The sequence below is a fragment of the Pinus tabuliformis genome, chromosome 8 (assembly GCF_031772625.1).
Source record: "Pinus tabuliformis cultivar Carrire ecotype Pingquan chromosome 8, CPIR1, whole genome shotgun sequence".
NCBI lineage: Eukaryota > Viridiplantae > Streptophyta > Pinopsida > Pinales > Pinaceae > Pinus > Pinus tabuliformis.
Genome location: NC_142294.1, coordinates 1,508,609,756 through 1,508,623,140, shown reverse-complemented (window position 1 = coordinate 1,508,623,140; position 13,385 = coordinate 1,508,609,756).

The window sequence follows — 13,385 nt, the reverse complement described above, 5'->3', positions numbered from 1 at the left end:
AACTGATGCTTGGATGTTTTTGCTTTCTTTTGCAGTAGCTAGAGTGCTGGAATTTGGCAAGGTGACCAAGGGCTATAGCTGAAGCTTTATTACATATGAAAACATTAAAATTACATAATATTTTTACATGAAGTAGAAACACTCTGTTTTCACCTCAAAATAGACTTTTGAGGTAAAAACCCTTTAAGGAGAAAATCACAAGTAGAATTTGTGATTTTATGAACTTATTGATCATCCTCATGTGACTGCTGGCCTCTTATTGAGCTTTTGAAGACTATGGTGGTAAACCCTAGACCTAATGTAACCTGAAAACCTTAAAATGATTTATGCAAGTGTAATGATAAAAAATGATTGTAAATGACCTGAATTTGTGAAAATAGGCCAGCAGGTAAAAACCATGAGGGAAATTTGATAATGAACCACTACCATCAGATGATCCATGATCCTAATGGAATGCAGCTGATCGGATGGGACACCTAAAATGCATGCAAAAAGATAAACTTTGATCACTAATGGAGGGATGAAGATACCGACATTAATAGCATGTAACATGAAAACAATTGTAGAGATTTTGTTTATATTTTGGAAAGGATATTTCCAAAAGGCTTGGAAACAAGATTTGAAGAAGGTCTTTTGAAAGGATGCAATCTAGCTTGTCATCTGCATCTTTTATTGTACATTGTAAACTATGTTCATAAGAAAATTGCTTTTTGTTAGTATAGTTTGTGCAATAACGCATGTTATCAACTAGACATTATATTTTTCTAATTAGCTATTTACACTCTTTGCATAATGGCTTGTATGGTGGGAAAAATAGATCATCTAGTTTGAGAATTCCAATAATCTGCAATAGTTCGATTGAGAATACAAATATTTTTGTTCGGTTTATAGTAAATGAATAATGAAAGGAAAAGGAAAAATAGTAGGAGAAAAAGTGAATAGTATGAGAAGATATAGAGAAATGCTTATAAAAATTTCAAATGCAACTGAAAAATTTGTTTTAAAATTTATTTTTGGTAGATTCTATAAATAAGAAGAAGTTGAAATGCAATTGAAAACTTGCCTGGAAATTTGTTTTGGCAAGTCTGTAGATAAGATTTTGTCAATTCATCATTAAGTGGCTGAAAGAATATTTGATAAACATGTACATATGGTATGTGATTCTCTTGGTCCACTTCAAACTATGTTTTTGAAAATAAGCAAGATTGCCCTTCCCCTGAATATATCTTGTTATAGTTTGACAAATAATTTTTATGTTATTCGGCCAAATACCCCTGAAAAAGATTCTAATGAAAGTTTTTATTATTTTTAACAAAAAGAGCATCAAAACATAAATTATTTTAGCAAGAGAAAGCAAAGATTGACACATAAAAGGCAAAGCATAATAAAACAAAAGAATTGACACAATACCATGGAACAATCACTATTTGCTTCACCATGTTTGACATATATTTCCAATTGATGATTGTTTTGTTGGAATCCTATGACAAGTGTTGCGAATTTTCCAACTGAATAATCTATACTTGCTTCCAAAAGCATAGAAATTGTAGTGTCTGGAGTAACCAACATTCAGACTAAAGCATGGGTATTGTCTCAATGACAGATGTTGAATTCAATGAGATGTAGTGGTTAGCATCACCTCTTTGATATTTTCTTTTCTTAGTGACATTGAATCTTGTTATACGAACACTTTTTCCGACAGAGAAAAACAAGACAAATTGAGAGATTAGTTTATCACTTATGTTGATGGTTATTGTAAGTTTCCCATGCACATCAACAAGGTCGACATGTACAACTTGTGCCTTTGGTGGTGAGGAGGGTACTATAATAGAAGTAGGACCATATAACACTAACACATCACCTTCAAAAATAATGGTTGAACTTCCCATGCAAATGTCAATTATGGATGATGTCACTATTTCTCAGTTTGTTGGTTTTTCCTTTTCTTGATTGCAAATTTAAAAAGAGTAAAATGAGAAAAGAAAAAGTGAAATTAATTAATGTGTAAATAAGAATACTAAAAACACTAAAATGGGAAAATAAAATGTAAAAATTAATTAATGTATAAATGGAAAGACTCATTGGTTTTTTCTTGTTTGTTAAATGGAAACGAGTGAATCGTTTTTTGAAATGGCTAGATTCATTTCCGCTTGTTGCACTATCTGATTTATGAATGGATTCATTTATGCTTGTTACACTATCTACTTTACGAGTTGACATTTTTTCTATTGGTAGACCTATTGTTATAGGCCATTTTTTCACATCCAATCAATAGGCCTCCTAATGGGATCAATCAACATCCTATTCCCCCTTGTCATCATATTGCACAAATCCCTAAGCATGAATATGCTAAATACCTAAGTTTCTGCTCTTGGTTGTTGAGTTTCCAAGCTTTTAATAACCAATGCACCCTGCATAACTGGAAAATTGCATTGCAGTGCACTCTCTCCTTCTCTTAGGGTGTTATGAAATGCACCCTACATAACTGTGGGGGTGAGTTGATTCTAGAAATTCGGAAAAAAATAAAAAAACTTATGAAGGTTCCTCTTCCTGAAGCTTCCAGAGGTTGTTTCAACCATTTACCTTGCATAAACATTCAAATCTTATCTAATTCTACCTTGGATAAACCACCATCTTATCCCTTGAGCTCATCCTCCCATCAATTTTGGATACCAATCCTAGATTAGTAAATGGATAAGAATTCATTAACTACCTCTCCTTCCTATATATTTACCTCATTCCAAAGTCACCTAGTTAGTTTTTATTGGCTTTGGAGAGTGAGCTTACCCTTATGGTGTTGTGGTGAGATGTTTCATTTCATGCATTTAGGGTGATTGAAGGCTCACATTGTGACAAGGAAAGGACAAGTAGGCCTTGGAGGAGCTCTTCTACAATATAAACACTTATTTATGGTTATAAAAGCCTTCCATATATATTAATGAAAATAATTCTATATTTTCATATATGTGATGTTGTTATTTCATATATTTCAATACCATGTTGATCTATTGAATAGAGTATGTAGATGATATTACATAGATCTCATAGTTTATTGGCTTGTGTTCTCTGATTGTGCAAGTTATAATTTTTGGAACCAGAGCTGGAATTAGAGCATTCAAGCTAAAGAAAAATTGAAGCCTACGACGAATTATAGGTAGGATTCATATCATAATCTCTTTACTTTAAGGAAAACATTATGTGCATTGTCTCTCCGCTGTTGTAGGTTCGCCACCAAACCTAGCAGAGATACTTTTGTCCGCAATCATAAATCCTATATAACAAATTGGCGACTCCACTGGGGAATGGTTCATTCCCTTGGTGGTTTCCTTTTCCATTGTGCTTTTCTTACCTCTTCTTAAGGCATTTATTGTCTCACTCAGTCCTGAATAGACCTTGGAAAACCTTTCATTGAGATTTGCTTGCATTTTTTGTGTAGAAACTTGGATTTCCATGATCTCTACACCCTGTGGTCTAGAGACAATGCATTGCAGTGCACCCTAGCCTTCTCTGCACTTGCGTTGTAGTGCACACTATCCATTTCAGCACCTGCTATGGTCCTCGTTTGATGCCAAAATTTTCCTTTTTGTGATTCACTCTCTTATTAACTTTTTTCCAGTTCGTTACCCTTATGTCCCTAAATATGTCTTGGTCTCTCATAAGCCTTAATAGTGTTTTCTTTTGGTTTTGGGTTCCTTTGATAAGAATTTTTTCAATTTTTCATTTGTTCTTCTCATTAGGTCATTAGAAAACTGAATCATTTCATCGTTGAGTGCTTGAAGGAATTGGTGTTTTAATCATCATTCCGAAAAGTGTTTTTATCAATGATTAAGTAAATATCTTAGTTTTCATCTAAAAATTAAGTGTAATACAAAAGAAAAATCTTATGCATCATGCATTGCATATAGACCTTTTATTTTGATTAGAAAAGTGAAGTTATAGAGATGAATTGTTGCATCACTTGTTTATTGCATTATTGATTGATTTCTTCTTCCCCTATTTAGTTAGGCTTTTCATTGTTAAAATGAAAATGAAAATAATTGTTTTCATCATATTAGTTGCATCATAGGGTAGTTCGGGTGACATCAATTTTTGAGCCTTGAAACTGAAACATAATTCAAGATCAACTTTAAAATTCATCTCAATTAACCTAAGGATAATTTGAAACTTAATGGCAAACATAGAGTTATAGGCTAGAGATGTGTTCTGACATCTTTAAATGTAGGAGTTGTCGTTGTTTTGTAGCTTTGCATCGTGGGGGTAAAATCTCGTTCCACGTATGCATGTGTATAGGATCGTACTCTATGTACCTTCAAGTATATTGGATGGTGCTCCACACATGAAATGTATATGGGAATGCTCTCATCGAACAATTACACGTTAGAAAACACTATTATGGATTGTAATCCCACGTACCGTCGAGTAAATTTTGGGAGTCCCCTATAGGTTGTCATTCATCCATAGGTAACTGAGTCGACCACCTTGTATACTGTGATACACTGAACACAACATTCATGGAGATTGCATGCACTTACATTAAGTCCTTAGTTTTCCAAGGTGTATATTGCAGTTCACGGTTGCTTGGTAGAAATTTATGCCTAGTTATCCCTTTCTTTGTTTATGTCTTTAATTTCTAAAATCAATTAATTCACTGTAGAACAACATCTTCCCCATGGAACAACTCCTTAGTGGATCATGGGTTGAGACTAATGGCAAGAGTTTTAGAGTCTACCAATCAAGGGAACCCCTTTGACGAAATCTTGGTTCTTTTCCTTCTGACGGAAATATTGGTGCTCCTTATATGGTAATGTTGTCCCTTCCCAGATTTACCGATTTTCCATTTTGGTTGTTTTCGACCCCTATGGTTCCAAATGTCCAAACTTCCTCAACCAAGTTATTCTCCACATAAACAACATTAACCTCATGCTAATCCTAAAGTTGACCCTTTTCCTTCTTCACCTATTGTTTCTTCATCCCTTTCTTTCTCTTCACGTGGTGAAAGTCTTGATTCTAGTAACCAAGAAGCTAAGAAGAAGAAGAAAAGGATGAAGAAGGGCAAGAAAAATAGGTAGGGAGAAAACCAAGCAACCATTGCTACAAATACAACTAGTATGGAGAAACCTTCCAATCAACCCCACTAAGTTAAATTCCTTTGCATTATTTGTAAGGGTGAGCACCTTCTTAGAGATTTTCCTAGTATTCCAAGGTATTAAAAGTGTGGTCCATAAGCTCACATCAGCCTCTGTCTTTAGCTTCTGGAGATCATGCTGGTGACAAACCCCCAAATAGTGATAGTAAGTTCCATGGGAAAAAGGGTATGTTAGCGCTCAAATCTGCCTCAGGCTGAGGAAGGAAAAACTCGAGGCAACATCATACCACGCTCAGCCTCGTAGCTAGCCCTACGAGGACAGGAGAGGGCTCTCTCCGGGTCTATCTCGGCAAAAGCTTTTCAAAGGGGCTGAGATGACCAATAAGGAATACTGATCTTAGGCTAGATATTAAGTGCAGAGGTTTATAGGTGATTTTTTGGGATTTTTATTGAATCAAAGGGAAAAGCAATTTTGGGTGCGGGGATGAGACACAGTTTCTGCAGAGGTCTTATTGGAGCAAGGCAGGCAATTGTTTTGATGCTTTTAAAGTGATGAGGTGAATAGATCAGACAGTTGAGGAGCTAAGGAGAGCAAGAAAGTGCAAGGGTTCTCCTTAAACTGAAGAAAACATGGAAAATTAAACAAATTTAAAGGCAGAGCATAGCAAATTTATGGATTCTACCTTAACACTTCATTTGTTCAATTGCAGAAGATGAGAGATGGAAAAATGATACACATAAAAAACTTACAAGTACTGAAAGAAGCACGCCATCAAGACATAAAGCCACAAGAATTCCAAATAGTGCTGCAAATCCCTGGTCTTTCCTTTGCCAAAATGCTGAAGTAAAATGTACAATAAAGTCTCAAAGCCTCTTCCCAAAGAGTCCAACCTCTCCAACCATGAAAATGATTTAGAAAATACATAATATAGACCATGCCAACCCATTCCCTAGCCTCTAGGGGTCGAGCTCATCATCCTAGCAGCTGTTTCAACCAATTATAAACAAAGCACTACAATCTAGGCGGTCAAAACAACTTGCCTCTATAAGCTAGGAAACCAATTCATTCATTAAATGTTTGCTATTTTATGAATGAATCATCTAGAATAGGTAAATAAGTGTCAAGTCAATAGAAAGTTACATTAATTACATCAAGGAGGGTGAAAAATCCCATCACAAGTCAAAACTGGGCGAATTCCTAAGCTGGAAGGTCAAAAATGTGCAAAAAAACTTGATGCGTAGCGCGCCTGAGCCCTACACGTAGCGCACCTTTCTACCTGCTTTTGGGGCACTTCCCGGCATCCAAATTGAGCTCAGGTTGGCTTGTTGGAAAGCCCTAGATGTCTACTTTCCAACCCAAGTGGAATTTTCCAATTTGATGACAATTTACCCCTCCAAAAGTGAATTCTCCCAAGGCTGCTGCCTGTGTGTCCAAAAAGGGGCAGTGAGGTCATTTTTTGCATGTTTTTTGACCTTTTGGGGACCCAAACCTTGATGAAATGCCTTGGCAGTGACTAAGCAGGTGTATTTCATCATGACAAATCCAAAAATTCAAACCTTTCGTGATTTGGACCTCCCAATTTTAAGGGTAGCGCGCGGCGCGCTACGCGTTGAGCCCAAAAACCTGTTTTTTACATAAAATTTTCAAAATTGACAAAAATTTCCCCAAATTTCTTGAAATTTGGGCTAGGGGTCCCCAATCAAGTACTATGCTCAGTCAAAGAGGCTTCGGCCAAAATTTGGAGTGGATCGGGCATTTTCCGCCGTTTTAGTGCCTTGCTCAATCGCCTCTTAAGGATCTTAATTTTCGCTTTGCAAACATGCATGCGGGCCCAGTAATGATTCTTGATGTGACGAAGCAAGTCTTTGTCTCTATTGGATTTCGCCAACAATCCCTCCAAGTTTCAGTTAACCTTCTCAAGCACAAATTGCCGCGCAACAGGTGTCAAATCACTCGGTCTTTTACGGGCCAACCTACGGTCTTCACGGATTCGTTGCAGCTCTATAAGTGTGTGCTCGTCCTCTAACTGTTTATTGCGCTGCTCTAGATACCTGAGATATGAAGCTGCCTCATCATGACTAGTAACAAAACCTGATGGCTCACCTGAAGGCCTCTCCTCATGCTTGGGCTTCTTGCCCTTATCCTGTACCTGCGGTGCTGCTGTCGAAAGCGAGGCCCTTTCCACACGAGGTGGAGATAACACTCGTTGTGCTGATGAAGTCAACGAGACCCCTTCCACCCTGGGTGGAGATAGTACTTGTCATGTAGATGCAAATAAGGCCCTGTGTCCTCGCTGATATTTCACACATGCTGGAGCGCTGACATGCTCTATCTCAGGAATGTCAAACTGATGTGAAGGCCCTCCCTCGTCAAGAACAATCTCAGGAGGTGGCTGTGGCGCTGTGAAAAGGTCACGAGAAATAAAATCCTCCCAAGTAATGCCCTGCTGTGCCAACTGATGCATCACTATGATTTTGATCAATGCATAATGATAGATGCTTTTATGCTGATGTGATGGGCTCTTCCTTTGTACTAAAGGCACCATCCTCTCTATGTTGCGACACATGAAAAATGGAATGTTCATCATACGTACCCTTGTAAAATGCATCAACAAACGAACATGGTATGCGTAGAGACGTGAGAATCTGCCCTCGCAACTAAAATATCGAATGATGAGTTTCATCAATGGTGCATACTCATCCCTTAGGAATCTGAAAGGAAAAACTGCAGTCAAGTGTCTTACACATCCGAGCTTAATATATGGCTCATAGTGAAATCTGTCTAACTGCTGGCGTTTACTCCATTCCTCCCCTACATTTGGTATCCCAGTGGCCTGAGCAATAGTCTCGGGTGACAAGGTGAAATCCACTCCGGCAAGGTTTACATGACCATCCTACAAATGTAGAACAAATAAACGGACTAGTTCCCGATGATGTTGGATTTGTGAGATCCGCTCACAGTATTCAAAACATGATAGATACCGAAAACAGTCCATTGCAAGTGGACAAGCTTGCAATTGAGCCAAAGAGGTAGGCTCCTCCTTGACATGCCGACCACCTTTGCCACCTTTGTGATACCTCCTTGGCACACTTACCTCTGGTGTAGAATCACTATCATAATCCTGCTCATAAGCTGACTCGGTCTCTGACATGTTATATATGTTGATATACAACTGTGTGCAAAATTGACTGTAGACTTTTTCTTTTTCTAAAAATGCTGTTATCAAGGGGACGTAAATATACAATGGAAATGTTAGGAAAGGGGAAACATTAGGGAAATGGGGACAATGGAAATAAAACAAGGAATTTAGGGAAGGGAAGGGACATGAAAATCTTGAAGTTTTAGGGTTTGGGATGAGGTAGGGTAGGAAAAATATGTTTGTAGTAGAAGGGAGGGGTTAGGATTTGAGGGAGAATAGTGTAGGGTTTTATGAGGAATTATTGGGGAAAGTATTGGTGAATATAGGGGATGGGGAATAGAAAGGAAATAGGAAAATGAGAACCTTGGTTAACATTTATTTTTGAAACCCTACAACAATCTTGGCATTTAAATCCTTACAGCAAATTAATGGACAAGGAGGGTTTTTACACTTGGTTTTCCATAGCAAATATATCATAATCGCTTACATAAACCGTCCAAAAACCAAGAACAAGCCGTGAATGTAAGCCTACCTGTGATTTGATGCTTGAGAAGAGGCATTTTAGTGATTTCTGGCAAAGTTCTGGGCATAAACTTCAAGGCGTAGCGCGCCTCACCCAATGCGCTGCGCGCTCCTGATGCGTAGCGCCCTTGCAAAATTACACTGAAAATTGCGGCCTGATGCGTAGCGCACCACCAATGCGTAGCGCGCCCTGGAAACGGCCCGATTTGCCCACAAATTCACAAAATCGCCTTTGAACGACGCTCTTCACTCTTGGAATGTGGAATGGGTTGCAAATGAGGAAAAATATCTTTATATAGACTCCTTGTTGATTTTTGCTTGATCCAAAAACCCCTTTTCTTATGTTTGGTTGTTGACACTTTTTGAAATTTAATAGGCTTTGACCTTTTTGGTTTCCCCTTTAAAATTGGTTGAAGTAATGTTTTTCTCTGATAATTTTTGCAGGGATAGCTCTGATATACTTTGGCAAAGGAGACCAAGGCTGCACTTGAACGTTTGAAGAACTGAAAATTTTTACAATTTTTACAAAAATGAGATGGCGACTTATCTTCAAAACAGAGTTTTGAAGAGAAGTCCTAATTCAGCTGTACAATGATGAAAATTATTGAAGTGAAGATCTATCAAAGACATCCCTCTGGCCTGCTGGTCTTCTAAGACTTTTCAAGACAAAATTGACTCAACCCTAGACCTAAGACCTAAAAATTTAAAACATGATTGTAAATGACCTTTTGAAGACTTATTTTAATAAACAGGCCTGAACCAGCCGGGCCAAGCATGAGGGGAATGAATGACACAACCCACTCCATCAGAGTTATGGCATGCCTAACGAAATGCAACTGATCAAAACTGATGGGACACCTAATCATGAAATGCAAGAGAGCTTTGATCTCTGATGGAGGGATAACTAGACCGACTCTAACATTGGCTCCAATGGGGATGGTAGCTCCTTGGAGATGCCAAGAACCGCAGATCTCTGTAAGAGCTAGACAGTGCCTTCATCCATTGGGCGATGGAGTCATTATTTCCGACACAAAAACTTGAGAAAAACCAAAAACTGCTTTGACCAAACTAGACTCAAAACTAAAAGATTTAAACAACTGACTTGACAAACTTAAACTAACTAACCTTAATTTTCAGAATTATAGCCTTCACCTCGGGCCCCAAACTGAAGATGATAAGTTAGTTTACATGTACAATAGATTAAAAGTAAAATGATATGTACAATGATGATGAAATGAGCAGAAAATACTCAGAAGTAATATGTCTTTAACAGTCGACCATTAATCAGCCCTCCAAGACATTCATCTCCATTCATTTCTTTGAGAAGAAAAGCGTTCTGACCACGATATGCTACAATCTTATAAGGACCCTTCCATAAATTGTCAAATTTTCCGTGCTTTCCCTTATCTTCATGTCGAGCATCCCATCTCAAAACTACCTCATCTAGCTGAAATGTGTCCGCCTTTGCTTTCTGGTCATAAATCTTTTTAATGCACTCCTGCAACTTGCAAGTGTTTTGAAATACCTCCTCTCGTGTCTGCTGTAAATGAATCATTTGATTAATCCTTCTCTGCATAGGATCTTCCTCACTACCTGCTTCTTGAAGCAATTTGACTACCGGGACAACAAGTGAAGTTGGAAAAACCATGTCTATTCCGTACACCAACTCGAAAGGAGACATGCCAATAGACTTTTTCTGACTCACCCTATCAGCCCATAGTGCATTTATCAACTTCTTGTGCCAGCCCTTTTTACTGATTTCCAACAATTTCTTAATGATATTGACCAAAGATTTATTAGATGACTCCGCCAATCCATTTCCTTGAGGATGATATGCGGTTGAATGTCCCAAGCTGATGTTGTACTTATAACAAAACTCAACCATCCTTTTTGACTTAAATGCTGCTGCATTATCTGTGATTAGCTTACTTGGGCATCCAAAACGTGACAAAATATTGGTTTCAAGAAAAGAGATAATTACCCCATCCGTGGCTTGTCGAGTAGGAATTGCTTCAATCCATTTTGTGAAGTAGTCTGTGGCTGTCAATATCCATCGATGCTGTGTTGATGATGCCGGATGAATTTCCCCGATGAAATCCAATCCCCACTGTTGAAATGGTGCGCTGACCTCAATTGGTTTGAGAGGCAATGGCTGTATTTTATGCTTCCCTTCGAAAATTTGGCATTCATGACAATTCTTAACAACCTTATATACATCTGAAAATAATGAAGGCCAATAATAACTTGCCCTTAGAATCTTGTTCGCTGTGGTTTTCCAAAATAGATGGCCTCCACAGTCACCTCTATGAAAGTCTTCCACAACTCTTTTGGCTTCCTCCTCTACCAAACAATTCAATAACATTCCACCCGGGTCTTTCCAATACAATGCAGAATTTAGTATGCAGAATTTTGCAGCTTTCAATTTCAATGTTCTACTTTTGTTTCTAGGCATTCTGGGAGGTGAAGACAAATGTTGAAGTACGTATAAAATGTCAGCATACCAAGGAGAAGAAAGAAACATTTCAGATACCTCAACGGATGAATTCTCCTCATCTTCATCAGACATGGCAGTAATCAAATTTATGTCTAGAACTTGCAAATTCGTTTCAGCCATTAACTTGGCAAGTCCTTGACCTTTGATCAGCTTGGTTGGTTTAATCTCCACATCATACTCTAGCAACGCAGCAATCCACTTACCCCGCCTGCCTTCTGGATCTGCCTGTACTAAAATATCTTTAACTGTTGCATTAGGAACATAAGCTAGAACATGGGAATGCAATAAATACACACGGAAATATTTCAAGGCCTTTACAAGCACAAGTTCTTGCTTCTCAATGATGTTATATTTTAAGGCTCCATCTCTTATAATCTGACTGAAAAAAGCAATGGGCTTTTCGACACCTTCCCTCTTCTGCATTAATACAGCTGCCAAAGTGTGCTCAGAAGAAAATGAGAACAAAATAAAATCCTGAATATAGTCTGGGCTGATCAAAATAGGAGCTAAAGAAAGAGCTAACTTCACTAAATTAAATGATTTCACCGCCTCTTCGGTCCACTTTACCTGACTGTCCTTTTTCAGCATGCTCGTGATTTCTCTAAGATGCTCTGCTAGATTTGGAATGAAGCGACGCAGAAAATTCAATTTACCAGTGAAGGACTGTATTTCTTTCTTGTTCCAGGGCTGTTCAATTTGTTGAATGGCTTCAACACGTGCAGGGTCAATACGGATGCCATCTTTAGATATGATGTGGCCAAGAAGTTTGCCCTCCTCCATGGCGAAAAGACTCTTTTTCAGATTCAGCGAAATGCCATATTTTCTGCACTTTTGGAAAACAATTTTCAAATGATACAAATGTTCCTCGTCAGAATTTGAAAACACGGTTAAGTCATCCAGATAAACAACCAAAAGCACATCTTTCTCATTGGCTAAAGCCACGTCCATTGCGCGCTGAAAGGTGGTGCCCGCATTTTTCAAACCAAACGGCATCTTTGCATAATGAAACGTTCCCCATGGAGTGGTGAATGCTGTCTTGTCACGGTCATCTTCATGTACTAAAATCTGATTGTATCCTGAATAGCCGTCGAGTAGTGACATCCTTGATGCTCCAACTACTCGCTGCAATATATGGTCCATTTTGGGCAGCGGATAATTGTCTTTTAAGGATACCTTATTCAAATTTCTGAAGTCAATACATAAACGGATCTCACCTGTTTTCTTCCTTACGGGTACCAAGTTTGATATCCAATCTGAAAATCGGATAGGCACAATGATTCCTGACTTATACAATCTGTTTACCTCTTTTTCAATTGATGGCAGCAGCTTCGGATTGATTCTCCTCAACTTTTGACGAAAAGGCTTCTGATTTGGCTTAATAGGAATAGTATTTTGAATGATATTTGTGTCATATGTTTTCATACCTGAGTAATCTCATGCAAAAACATTAGAAAATGAAGACAGCAATCTGATATACTCTTCCTTTACCTTTGGTGACAATGACTTTGATAGCTTTACCATCTTGGGATTCTCAGCTGTCCCAATGTTTACATCTTCAACACCTTTTTCAGTCGGTCTTAATGTCGGTTTGCGGGCCACATCATCTTGGTTAAACAGCTCCTCTAAAGGAATCAATCCCTTAGGAATAATGTTATCTTTAAGTTGCAGCACGTCCATTTGATTTACTTGTATATTATCACTACCATCATCATGTTCAGTATCTATTGAGGTATCTTTGAACTTACCCTTATTTTGTAGAAACTGATTGATCTCTTCATCATCTTGAAAGACTTGCCAACACTGCTGATTGTCTGGGACGGTGGGACGATGTTTCACATGAATCTCAAACTTGTTGCTAGAATTCATCGGAATTTTTAAATTGCTTACTGCTTTAGCAAGTCCATCAGCAACACCATTTTGTATGCGAGGCACATATGTCAAGGTATGATCAGAAAATAACTTCAAAATATCTAAGACTACATTTCGATATGCCCTCATACGAGGATGCTTGGCCTGAAACTCACCCTTAACTTGCTTTATCACCAACTCGGAATCACCATAGACTGCAATCTTCTTCGCTTTTGGCTTTCTAAGAATCTTAAGGCCAGCAATGAGTGCCTCATATTCCGCCTCATTATTTGAA